We start from the raw sequence: 15,043 nt of genomic DNA, 5'->3' as shown, positions 1-15,043 counted from the left end.
CAACAAGTATGTTTTTCTTAGTGAACATTGATTGCTTACTTTATCTCTCAAACAATGCAAAAACATTCATAACGTCACAAATTTAGATCATAATCCCTACTCCGTAGATCTCATGATAGGATGAGTAATGTTACCTTTTCTATATCATAATATATGAATCGCAATGAAGCTTCAAAAAATCTATTATGAGTATTAACTTTTTAAATGATGCATGATAGTTTTCTTGAGCTTGAATCAACACAGATGGAAATATATGTAATAATAATTCTCGAATATTTGACATTTAAAGCACCTTCACATTGATGCCAATGTTCCTAGAAAGAAGAATGAGATTGAAATAAACTTATAGATAAATATGCATAAAATTAGTGAAAAGAGAATGAAGATAGTAGCAAGGTGATGATGTAGAAAATTGAATAAATAAAATATGGCAATTCTCACTAATGTGATCCCAATTTCCATTAACTTTGTAAATTGAAAAAAGGTCCATTTTAGGTAAGTTCATATATATACATAATGAACAAGAAACAGATTATCACTAACCTTAATGTTACCTTTATCCCAAACAAACTCATTAACATATTTTTGTGTAACACAAAAAATAAATACGGAGTTTGTTTATGATGAGTTTGACTGAACCTATACAAGATTATTGGATATTTAATAAATTTGCATTTAAGTATTAATTTTGTATTTTTTCTCAAGTAAATATTTCCATCATATGCATGTTATGACAAAAATACTCCGTAGTTGTTGAGTGGGCATGAAATCTTCTCAAATCTTCTCAAATAATAAGAAAATATTAGATAACAATGGTAACCATCTTATATTTATGGATATCTTAAATGATGTTGAAAGGAGAGAATATAATCTAAACATGAATAAAGGAGAGAATATAATCTAAACATGAATACAAATAAATGACCTAATTTCCTTGTGTATAGTCACTTCCGATTATTGTTTCCAAATTTTCTTTAAACCACTTGTAATGAATATTGTTATTAAATTTGTACAAACATTACCATATAAAAAGCACAATGGTAATGACCATCTCAAAATTTGAAAAATTGGAAAAGTTAAAAGTTAATATATTATTAAATATATAAATTTTTTTAATCTTAATAATATTTTTTCCTGGGATAAGTGATTTTAAAATTGTACAATTACTCGTCTCAAATGGATTCTAACCGCATAAAAAAACTATCGAAAATTCACTTTTAATCCCTAATAAAAACTTAAATGAATATTTATGTTGTAAAACAATACCACAACGGAAAAAATAAAAAGCATTCCGAATACAAAATGTCATAATTCTTAGGGCTCTTGAAGTACCCATTTAACATTACCTTTCTTCGAATTGATTTCCTCGCTTACGTTGCGCTTATTTATAAGAATATTACTACTCTTCCGTTAAAAAATATTTTTTTTCAAAGGTGCAAGCCTAATATTTATTTTAAGAATAAATTTTAACTTAAGAACTTTCACACTTTTCAAGTTCAACATTCCCATAGCAATAAAATTATACTTAATACAAATGCAACACAGACAAATCAATACTTTTACAAATTCACTAATACAAAAGTAAAATGTCTAATATTATTTTTAAAATGTTTTTATTAAGCCGAGAGCTTAATATTATTTTTTAACATGTTTTTATTAAGCCGAAAGGCTCATTGAGACAAGAGACTTAGATGTGTAAGGTTATTATCAAAGTTGTAATTTTGGCCAAAATTAAAAATTAAATTTTTTTTAAAATAAAACAAATTAAATAACTATACAAAACATCTAAATAATATGAACTTATAAAAAATATGCACGTAAAAAAATTAGATCCCTCTCAACTCATCTCACATCTATATTTAAAATAAATTTATATAAATATATAAACAATTAACTAACCTTAATATGAATGTAACATCAACATATCAATACTTGGATCATATTCCACAATAAAAATATGAAACGTTTAATATTAAGATAACAGCATTTTTAGGTTAACAACTTTACAAAGTAATTCGTCAATGTAAATGCAACATGACGATAATGATAACAACTTTCAAAACCAAACTCTCTCCAACATGGGATGAGTGTTATGGAAAAAAATTGGTAAACTCTCTCCAACTTAGGATGAGTGTTGTGGAAAAAAATCGGTAGGTTGCCTTCTATCTGCCACCGTGTATGGTTATCCATACTCCATATTAGGAATGTCACGTGAAAATGTTTAAGGAATATTATAGAGATCCTACATGTAATCATACACGTGATCATGCAAAGTTAGGGCATGTCAAAGTCAACTTGGATCTTTAATTGCGAAGGAAATTCAAAATTCATTACGGAAAGTAATGGCGAATGAATAATGTATAATTTAGAAGGGTTGTTTTGCAATGCAAGGCTTGTAAGGTTTGGTAATAGTATAAATATAGCCTATCAAACATGAAATGCAGAGAGTCAGGACGACATCGTCTCCAGAGGTTGTTCCATGGAACTACTAAGGAATTAGGTAGTAGCAATATATATTTTTTTGCTGAAACCTCTTTAGAAAAAAAACCCAATTTTTTGACAAATCACAACGATCAAATTTTCAATCTTATTGTTATATAGATTTGGAATTCTATTTCAATTTTAAAAATCCTCTCCAATGATTTCAATTTAAACTTTGTCTTGGTTGGATTCATGATTTTTGTCCCTTCTATGGGCTTAATCATTCTATAGGGCTTAATCCTCACTTTGAGGTAATTTAGCTCCTCTTCCATATTTACATATCCTTCTTATTATTTGTCTCTCTTTTACTATTATTTCCAGCATTTTGATAATTTCATTACTTTATAGTTGATCCTCCCCTCATATGGTTTTCTATACTCAAACCTCCATCTAATCTCTTAACATGCACAATTTTTATACTCTCTCCATTTCCTCAAGCTTAGTCCACCTACTTAAGTTAAAAAGGTCACTCACTTGACACTATGATGTAATTCCATATTTGGGTTCCATCTTTCAGTTCCCTTCCTTTCACTGTGGCTAAGAGTTGATTATTAGCTCCTTAATGTAGTGTAATATATGGAAATCCTTGTCTGTCCACTCCATCTCAAATTAGTCCCTTTTCAGTCCACCATATCTCAGCTTAAGCTCCTGCCAAGATACCATGGAATATTACAAGGACATAATTCCTACAACTATTCAAAGGACCATTTAAGATGTGGAAGAGTAGGTCCAAAAATAGTAGGGAATGGATTCCTGATGAAGAAAATCCCATATTGATGTATGGGACCGTTTCAAGTCTATGAATACCTCTTACATGCAAGTTGTTAATATCTATTACTACATGAAAACCTTAACGAGAAGGGACCTCACTAATAGTGGAAATACATAGTAATAACCGATCATATGCATGGCAAAATTGATTGCAAAAGTTGACAAGATCAATATAAAATCAATGTCTCTTTCAAAGAACTTGACAAACCTATACTTTTCATATTGTGACACTAACCAAGAGACACAACCTTCAAGAAAAGTGGACACACCTACATGTTGAATCCCAAGAAATATAGTAATTTCTAGACGCATTTTTCCTTAATGTTATTCATATATAAATGAATATAGTATTTCTTTGTATGTAATTTATACTTTTGGTTTCTTTATAATAGACCCTCACATAAAGAAACACATTGAAAATATTAAAATTTTAAGTCTCTACTACTAGTATAGTTTCCCAAGTACCACATGAGTAGCTAAAAGAATATGTGTATTTTCAAAGTAAAATTGTAATGTATCTCCAAATACACCACAAAATAAATTTATTTTTGTCATCCAATTACATAACTATAATTGGTTTTCCTCTTAATTGAGAGACATTTTCATGTTCAATATTTGATTTTAATTCATTGTTACCTAGTAGTTTAAGTGCACTGGTCAACTTGAGGCTTGGTTGTTACTTTTACATACTTTACAACCTTATATGTGTGCCATATGTGTCCTATTATTCATAATCCTCTCCAATATTAAGATTGAGCTAAGGACCCACTATACATAATGTTATTTACTTATCATGTTCCCCTTTTTGAATGGTTAGATCTTATATAGCTTGGAACCTACCTGCATGTCCTCACTTATATTTGAGGCTAACCTTATAATATATAAGAGTTTCACCCCTATATCCCCTAATACCAAAGGCCAATAGGGTTGCGTAGGTTGATTACTTCATATATATATATATATATATATATATATATATATATATATATATATGTGTGTGTGTGTGTGTGTGTGTGTGTGTGTGTATTGAATTTATTAAAACTTTCTCATATGTATAACTATTCATTTCAGTCATTTTCATGTAGAATATAAGATTTAGGGTTTACAACTCTAGAGTGCCCTCTTCCACATGGTGGTTCCCTACAAGCTCCACCCACCCTGATCATGTTGCCTTCACATTGGATGGTGGAAATTATCCCATTGAACCTGAAAGTTGTGATTTAACTATGATTATATGACTAAGGTTAATTTCATCCATCTCTATTCATTTTCCCCTCTTGAATTTCTATCGCTGAGCCTTTACCCTTTGAAGGAAACAGTGTAAATTTGACTTCCTCTTTTACCTTTCTAGGTGTCTGTTAAGTTCCTATACTACTAGTGTAACCCATTATTGTTATTACTGAAACCCCCTTATTATATTTTTGTGCCCATGTAATCCCCATATTATTATTATTGTGCCCTATAGAAGCCCATTATTGTTATTGTTGTGCCCTTACATTATTATTGTTATGTTGGCTCTGATTATATTATGACCTCTTAGACTCCTATATATAGAAAGGAAGACTTGTCATTTGTATCATCCAATAATTGTTCATTTCTGTAATGTAAAGGAGGTTGCCCCCTCAAAGAGGTTGATTTCTAAGGCATTCATCTATCTTTTCTAGCCTTTTGTAGGCAGGTTTCATAACATTTGGTATCAAAGCTTTGGATTCTAGGGTTTTGCTTCTCCAAACAGATAATCGTGGCATTTTAGCTATAACGTTTTTGCTACGATGTTTCAAAAGCTAAAAAAGAAACCATTTGAGCCGAAATCATTCTGAACCTTGGGTCCAAATTTCATATCTTGCGTAGCTATATTTTCAAAGATATGATCTGAGGAAGTTAGGGTTTTTGCAAGCTCTAGAATTCCATCTCAAACATGCCATCATGTAACATTCACTATAATTTTTTATATACAAACATTCTGACTCCGAAATTAAAACACATTTGAGTCGAAATCATTCTGAACCTCGAGTCTGAATTCTAGATCTTATCTCGCTATATCTTCAGAGATATGATCTTAGCAAGTCAGGCATTTTGCAAGCTCTAGAATTCCATCTCAAACAGGTCACATGGGGAAAATCGTCATAACTTTTTCTCTGAGCATCAGGTTGAAATTTCGTAAAAATTTACATAGATAGGACGACCTGTAGTTTTCTTTGTATTTGTTTGAGGTCCTAAGGTCGAAAAAATGACACATGACACTTCGTACAAGTTTTCTCTATTGAACCAATCTATAATCTGGTCATCGTGGGATATTTATCAGAACACTTCCTTGGGGAATCCTATATTGATTTGAATTATGGGGTTGAAAGAGGACTTAGAGTGCTACCATCGGTTGCAATTTCAGACCTTGGAGATATGAAATTTCAAATATATAATATATTCAAGAGCGATCTCTTAAAATCAAGAAAAAGCAATATGAGGAAGTTTGATGGCAAGGATCTAGTAAATTGGATACTATAGATGGAGCAATATTTTTATCTACATGGTGTACAACTATTACAAAAGGTACAAATTACATCTTTATATTTAGAACCAAATCAATTTTTATGGTATAAAGGGATTTTTTTATTGTAAACCACTCGTCACTTAGTCAATTTTCACGGAGGAAATGATAGCAAATTATGAGGATACAAAGAGAAACACCTTCTTTACCCGATTGATAAATCTCAAACAAAAGGGTTTAATGGCAGAGAAAATTGAGGACTTCCAAAAATTGAATATAAAGGTAAATGATATTCCAGAGAAGCAAAGGATTGATATCTTCATAGGGACTTTAAAGGATAACATTCAACATGAGGTTCGTCTTTGGGAACCTGACTGGTTGGAGAAGGAATTCAAGTTGGAAAGAAAAATTGAAAGAGGAATTATGGAAACAAGGAATCCTACCACTCACAACTATAAATATGGAAGTGTTTATGGTCCTAGCCTTCCACAACCTATAAGGTTTACACCACAATAATTGGAAGAAAAAAGAGAAAAAGGGCTTTGTTACAGTTGTGATAGAAAATACACTAAATGTCACAAGTGCGTTGAGAAGAAATTATTTTACATAGATTGTGAAGAGGAGGAAGAAAAGGGTCAAGAAATGTCAAAAGAAGAGGATATACACCAGGAACCAACCTAGAGAAAGAATAAATTAATCTGACCATTTCTTGTAAAGCATTTGCAAGAATTACCACTCCTCAAACTCTCAAGATAGACAGACATATGAAGAAGCAAAGGGTTCAAGAAGTGAAAGGTCACATCGAGCATCAAGAAATGAATCCGACCATATCTTACAATGCATTGACAGGAATTACCACTCTTCAAACTCTTAAGATAGAAGAACATATCAAGAAGAAAAAGATTCAAGCAGTGAAATATCACATCAAGCATCAACAACAAGTTCTCCAACTTTTAAAGGATAACCCAACTTTGGTGTAGAACAAAATGAAACAGCAAGTACATTAACGTCGCAGCGAAAGAAGATTGAATATAGGCGATTGGGTATTTTTACCAATACAACTATACAAACAAATGTCGCTCTAGCAAGCTAAGAGGGATAATAAATTATCACCAAAGTACTATGGTCCTTACAAGGTGTTGCAAAATATTGGTACAATGGCATACAAATTGGAGCTTCCTGCATCTTCCTTGGTGCCCCAATTTTCCAGGTTTCATTCTTCAAGAAGGTTATAGCTGACAAGCTCCCAGTTCAAACAATATTGTCGGAGCTTGATGAAGAAGGAAAAATCATCTTGGAACCTGAAGCGGTCACGGAAACAAGAACCTGAACGCTACAAAATCGATCAATTTTAGAGTATCTCATCAAGTGGAAGAACTTACCACTGAATATTCCACATGGGAGGACGAGAATTTCATACAGAAGCATCCAAAACTTCTCAAGCATTGAGAAAAACACTTTTTTAAGGAGAGGTGCATGTTAGGTCCCTATACTAATAGTGTAACCCCTTATTTTTATTAGTGGAACCACCTTGTTATATTGTTGTGCCCATGTAGTCCCCGTATTGTTATTATTGTGCCCCATAGAAGCCTATTACTGTTATTGTTGTGACCTTACATTATTACTGTTGTGACCTTACATTATTATTGTTATGTTAGCTCTGATTATATTATGACCCCTTAGACTCCTATATATAGAAAGGAGGTCTTGTCATTTGTATCATCCAAGAATTGTTCATTTGTGTAATGTAAAGGAGGTTGTCCCCTTGAAGAGGCTGGTTTCTAAGGTGTTGATTTTTCTTTTCTATATCTTTGTGAGCTAGTTTCATAACAATGCGTATTTTTTTGTTCAACCTATGTGATTGTATGCAACATCTATTTGGCCAAGATTCATTTTACAAGTGGCAAATTCTAGGTGACAGCAAAGGTAGTATTCATTCCTTCATTATTTTTCTTCATGTTTTATTATCTAATCATCCTTTAATTTTTCTTTTCTGATGTAATTTAGTTTCATTTTATTGTAGGATATGCAAGGGTTCTGGTTGCCTACATGTGGGTTAGTGGCTTCCTAGCTCAGTTACATCATCTTCATTTCCCTGTCAATGTTTCAAGAAAAACATATTCCATGTTCCGTGGAGTTCAAGGTTTTTTGCAGGGCATTCTCCCTTTAAGTATTTCCCATAAAAAAAACGAGATGTAGGCAAAGAGGGGTGAACTCCTTTATCAATGGCAAAAACACATAAAATTCATGCTTTTACTTGCTATTTTGGAGTCAAACCTCAAGTACGTTTTTATATTCTGATGAGCAGAATTAACATAGCATTACTAATATGTCCCAATTTAGACCAATTAGGGTTTCATGGGAAGATAGTAGATAGCTAGATAGGGAAGTAGGTAGATGTACATGGGAAATAAAGGAGACAAAAGAGGATACAAGCCATGTTAGTTTAATCCTAACACATCATGGTTCTCCATCACTTGATTCCAAAGCTAGTATCATTGCAAGAAGTCAAGATTCACACATTAAATTAGGAAATTATGTAAGTAATAAGGTTCAAATTTTGGTTTATTATATATTAAGAATGTAGAATGGAGCTTAGAAGCTATAATAGCAACGCGGTAAACATTTGTTTTTTAAATGGATGCTAGTATTACAACCAACTAGAAAGGTATGCAAAAGAGGGGAGGGGTTGTAGTTGTTATTGATAATATAATGTTTCATCTAACTTTGTACTTTTTAAGTGGAAAAATTGAAGGAATTGGTTTGCAAGGTCCATTTTAAGGGTGATTCCTAGTTTGTTGACTTAGGATAAGAAAAATACAAGGATTCTTTTAGGTATACATTGATACCTTTTGTAATAACGAATCCCAATAATACATATCAACTCCTCGAATACATTCTACATATTAAAATAATTCAAACACTAATGAAATCACCTCAATCAGTTATTCCTGCTACAAGTTGACCTATCCTATTGACCATCATGGCACTAAGTGGATGACACGTCACCAATTACTCAAATGTGGGGCTAGTCTTGTGTTTATTTTCAAGGATATTCTATAGGATCCAAAACCATAATATTGATTAAGGATTGAAGCATGCAAAACCCCAACCCTAAATATAGATGGTTATGAGGCTATGTTAAATAATGCACCACTTATCAATCATACATTCCATATATCTTGGGCTAGAGTATATGATGGATAGACCAACATACTATTCTTTCATTCTAGTGTTATAACTACAAGTAATGATTTTTTCATTGTTTGGAAACTTGATAAAGTAAAATAGTGATAAAATTGTCATAGACATTTTGGAGCCTACAATGATTGGCATATATATTAGAATGAGATTGTCTAGAACCACTTGAAATGTTTTTTTTTTTTCCTGATATAATTAGTTGTTCAGTTAAATCACATATCTCTTTTTGCTTTAAATGCTTCGTATGTTTTCTCTCTTTGGGATTGTAAGTGAATATTTGTGGAAGAATCCCTTAGAAGGTATCCTATGATTGTGATGCTATGGTAGTTCTTATGTTTGGAAGAATTAAAAGCTTGAGGATTTTATAAATATCATGTAATAAATGAAACTTCAAATGTCTCTTTTTGCTTTGAATGCTTCGTATGTTTACATTTTTTGGGATTGTAAGTCAAGATTGGTGGAGGAATATATTACAAGGTATACCATGATGAAAGTGTTTTTCTTATGTTTTGAAGCATTACAAGCTTCAGGATTGCTTAAATATCATGTAGTCAATCAAATTCTAGTTAAAATTTGCATATCTTTCTTACTTGTATTTTGCAAATGTCTTTCTTTCAACTACTTAAATGATTATTGATCTCTTAATTTGACAATAACATACAAATAACAGGTCCTATCTATTATTTCAATTGCGGCTCATTTATAAAAATATTTTATATTTTAATTACACTATACTTACACCATATTTTCATATTTATTACATTAAATGGTTTTTGTGCACTCATGGTCCAAAATTTTCTTTTAATAGAAGAGACATTTTGTGCATCCTTGATTGAAATTTACCCAAAAAAGATACCATTGAACCATGAGCATGTTTTCTTAGATTGTATTCTTGTATTTGAAACATTACCTATTATGGTCCAATAATTAATGTTGCAAAACAACTAGTCATAAATAGTAACAATAATATAATGTAAACATTGCTTTGGGTAAATATGAGTTTGGTATTTTACAAGTTACTAATAAAGCATAAAAACATGTTTAACAAATTTATGCATATATGTACACATTGCACATATAAAACTATATCTGGTTATTTCTCCTATATCAATTTTGTTTTTTAAAATTTTGTATATGACAATTTGACACCTTCATGTATCTAATTTACATATTAAATTTTGCAATTAAAATTAAACCTTATTAATGGATCTTATGAACAAGAAAATGACATTTACATCAATAAGTAAAGTGCATCAATTTCAAATTACACATACACCATTCTACTCACTCAATAAATGCAACCTACAATCCCAATACACCCAAAAGAAAAAATGAGATAATTCCAACTTCTTTGCCATGAAACATAAAAACTATTTAATTAAAATATTGTAAAATTTAGATTCCTTTATGCCATAAAATGCAATTTATGATAATTGTCTTTTCAATAATATGTGAATGTATTACTATATTTAAAGTTTTTAGAAATTTCCAAAAAGATAATTAAACTAATTATTTTTCTAGCTTAAAATTTTTCTTAAATATATCTGTACTTTTCTCTCTTATTATTTATATTAAAAATTTAGAACAATGACTCTATTTACATTTACCACATTAAAAGGGCAAAAATGTCTTTATTACATTTAATTTAAATAAATAAAAAATCAATTAAAACAAAAAAAATTGATTTAAAAAAATCTTTCAATTTTAATTATTAAATTATTTTCATTTCTTTTAACTATTTAAAATGTGGAGAGACATCACTCCTATATAATTCTAGTTTTTGAAATAGTAAAACAAAACTTTTTTGAAATGATTAAAAAAACTAATTTCTCAGGTTAAGCCTACAAATAATAGTTTTATTTTTAATTAATTTGTAAAACAAAATTCAATTTTATAAATTGAAAATTAAGATTCATAATATTACAAAATTATGTGTTGTTTGCAACCATATCAATAAGATAAGATTCTGAAATATTTTTAAGATTTCACAGTAAATACAAAATGGATTTTTCTACACTATTAAACATCATAAGAAGAAATGTTAGAGAATTAATAATTCTACCACTATACATAAATTGAGAAAATGATTACTTACTTATTTAGATATATTTAACATAACATTAATAAATTAGAAATAACTTTAGCATTTCGATTGTTAAATTAGTAATTAAATAAAGAATCTCCGTTTTCTCGTAAAATTCTTGTCGAATTAATCAAAATTCTCATAATGATGAACGGTTTCCTTTCATTCTAGCGAACCTGTAAAAATAAAAAGTTAACGCTTTGAAATTTTGACAAAATACACTAAAAATATATCATTTATATCGTTTACATGAACAAATTCCTAGCACCTTCCAAATAATATTATAATAATTGCTTACTGGTGCCATCCCTGCGCTCTCCACTCTCCATATCCGATGGGGTATATTGAATTTAAGCCGCATTCACAATCCTTGGCTTGTGTCAAATATGAGTGGAGTTTAAGCATACCTCTAAATTCACGTTTCCAATTTAATTTTCATCAATATATATGATAATGATGGATAAACTCATTTCATTTATTTATTCCATTGAAATGTAATTGAACTTGTACAGTTTACTCCTAGTTTTTAGGAAAAGAGAAAAATATATAAAGAAAACAATGCACAATGAACGGTAATTGAACCTGTACAATTTACTGTTTGGTTGGTTTCTACTAAAAGAGGAAGATAGGTCACAGAAAATAATGTTCAGTGGCATGTGGGCTCCGTGGATTATGGAAATACTCGTTCGTTTTTACTTTAGAAGAGGAGAAAGCCTTTAGATTTCGTTAGGAGGATTCCAGTCCCCAAAGGCATGTGGGCTCCCTCGATTATGGAAATACTCTTTCGTTTTTACTTTAGAAGAGGAGAAGGCCTTTAGATTTCGTTAGGAGGATTCTAGTCCCCAAAGGCATGTAGATTTTGTTAGGAGAATTCCAGTCCTCAAGCTATGAAGCCATAGCGCTCACGAACATGAAACTCTTAAAGCGATTGTATGAAGTGGAGGAACCCTTGTTGGAACTACTACACACTTACATGTGGATTCCTAGTTAGAGCATGGGACTACATGCAAGATTCATTTTGCATGATTTACTCCCTAATTTGCTCCTTCCTTAACTCCACAACTGGTTAGTTCTTCTGCATGATTTACTCCTTGATTTTCTCTTCCTTTCACTCTGCAACTGGCTAGTTATCTCTGGAACTTGTTGTAAGTGTTGAGTCTTCTCATTGATCACTACTATGATGCATTACCTTGGGATCTTCACCCAGTAATGCTATATCATGAGCATTGTAACCTATTTTCTAATGAACCATTCTTTTTTTCTTTTGATTTTCTTTTAGTGTTTTTGCTCTGCAAAGCTGTGTGTTCAACCTTTACTAGCTATATTCATCTGTGCAAGTTTTCTAACACATTTACATGCTATCAGAGCCCACAGGTTGCTAGATAAAAGGCGCACCCGTATTTTATTTTGCAGGTATTACAACTTGGAGATTGAAGATCGATAGAAAAATGGAGTTTCCCAAAGCATCGATCCTAACACCATACAACTATCATGAATGGAAGGACCAAATGGCTCGATACCTTCGTCATAAAGGGTTGTACAAGATTACCATGGCTACAAAAGTGGAACCCACTTCAGCCATAGAGAAATCCAAGTACCTCAACCGTATGGATGAGGCCCACGGATCCATATGCATGTGCATATCTCCAGAGTTGCAGTTTCATCTATCTGCCTGCAATACTCCCAATGAGATTTGGAAAAAGGTTGAAGATCTCTACGGGAAACAGGATGAGATGAAAGGACATCTGCTCGAAGTTGAGATGCCGTCATTGGATCCATGGAACTATGACAAAATTCAAGACTTCTTCACCAAATATAATGATCTATTGCTGCAACTCAAGGGTTGTGGAATTGACAAATCCAAGGAGGAGAGTCGCCAAGTTCTCTCTATTATGTCAAAGTTCAGACTGGAATACTCCATCTTTGTGTCTACATTTCATTCAGTAAGGCTTACAATAGGTAAATCCTACACTATGCCTTCTCTCAAAGAATTTATGGAGTCCCTTATTTTTGAGCAAGATAAACTCATTGGCATGCGGAAAATCAAACCCCCAAAAGCGCATGGACTTGCTGTGCATGATGGAAGCCACAATAAAAATCACAGATCTGATTCAAATCAGAAAAATCAGCAGCAAAAAGACAAGGGAAAAGCACATTCCTATCCAAAGAAGGAAGGGTACACCAAGCCCTTCAATGACTCCTCTGGCTCAAGAAATGAGAAATGGAAGAAAGGAAACAGATGCACCTACTGTCAAAGAGGATTCCATCCAGAATCCTCTTGCATGAAGAAACAAATTGACCAAATGGTAGAAATCCTTCAAAAGCACAACCTTGGGGACCACATCCCTCAGGGCGCCAAGAAGAAAACTAAGGATCCGCCACACGGGAAAGGTAACAAGTTTCATGCTTTAGTTGCAATTAGTTCTTCTCATGATGCATGGATTATAGATTCTCGTGTATCACATCATATGGTTGTTGCAAATGAAGTTTATTCCTCTTTGGATGCATGCAAAGGACCTCCCATCCTCATGGGAGATGACTCACCTATTGTGGTCACTGGAAAAGGTAGAGTAGAACTTTTACACGGAAGCTTTGAAGATGTGCTTCATGTTCCAAAAATTTTGGTAAACCTGCTTTCAGTTTATCAGATCGCTCATTCCAACACCAAAAAGAGAGTAAAATTCACTCCAGATGCAGCGAACATATATGACCTACATAGCAGCGCCAAAATTGCAACTGGTGAGGTAAAAAATGGAGCGAGACTGTATACATTTTCTGAATTTATTGAATCTGAATCCTCCTTATTCCTTACACATGTTGATGATAGTAGTAGGCTTTGGTACAAGAGGTTTGGTCACTTAAATTACAGGTATATGCAGCAGCTAAGCAAGAATAAGATGGTGGAAGGCTTGCCAAATATCAGTTTCTCCAAAGGAGTTTGTGAAGGGTGTGTCATTGGCAAACATCCTAGAGAAAAGTTTGACACCGGCAAGACTCACAGAGCATCCTCTTCTCTAGATCTGATCCTTAGTGATCTCATGGGGCCTTTTCCTCATCCTTCCATCAACAAATCAAGGTATGTGCTTACATTTATTGATGATTTCTCACGATATACTTGGGTGTATCTTCTTAGGGCCAAATCTGAAGTTTTTGCACACTATGAAGATTTCAAAGCACTAGTTGAGACACAGTCAGAGAGAAAGATCAAAGCCCTCTGTACAGACAATGGGGGGGAATATATCAACACAACACTTCAGAACCTTTGCCTTCAGTCCGACATACAGTTGCAGTACACAATTCCATACACTCCGTAGCAGAACGGAGTTGCTGAGAGAAAGAACCGATCTCTCAAAGAGATGGCTTCCTACATGTTGCATGCTAAGTCACTGCCTCATAAGCTATGGGCTGAAGCACTTAATTATGCTAACTACATCCAAAACAGATCTCCTTGTAGGTCTGTCAAGGATTAGATCCCCTTTGAGACTTTGAGCGACACTAAACCAGAGGTCACCCACTTCCGTGTTTTCGGCTCCCGAGCATAGGCTGGGATCCCCTCTGAAAAGAGAAAAGCTCTTGATCTACAGAGCATTGAGTGCATCTTTTTTGGAAACCCTAATGGTGTGAAGGGATACTGTCTCCTAATTTCCTCTACGGACAAGCTCATCATTGAGCGAAGTGTCAAATTTGAGGAAAGTCTCTCGTATGCACCTTAATTTCTGCATGCAGACACCTTTTATCTACCACATGTCCGAGATGATGACTCAGTACACTCAGATGCAGATATAGAGCATGTGGATGCCGAGGTAGAGCATGTAGATGCAGAGATGGAGTCTTCAGATAAAAATCTAGTGCATGCATATGATGATCCATATCCAAGCCCAGATCGGGCTTCCAACAGTGAATCATATTCCCCTATCATAAATCAAAGAACAAGGAGCTTACGTGAGATATATGCACAAGACCACCCAGCTGCTATAAATGGTCTTGTGGGGGATACTTCTGATTTGCAGAGGACTAGC

The sequence above is a fragment of the Pinus tabuliformis genome, chromosome 5_1 (genome assembly GCF_031772625.1).
Source record: "Pinus tabuliformis cultivar Carrire ecotype Pingquan chromosome 5_1, CPIR1, whole genome shotgun sequence".
Taxonomy (NCBI): Eukaryota; Viridiplantae; Streptophyta; class Pinopsida; order Pinales; family Pinaceae; genus Pinus; species Pinus tabuliformis.
This window is presented reverse-complemented; position numbering follows the sequence as displayed.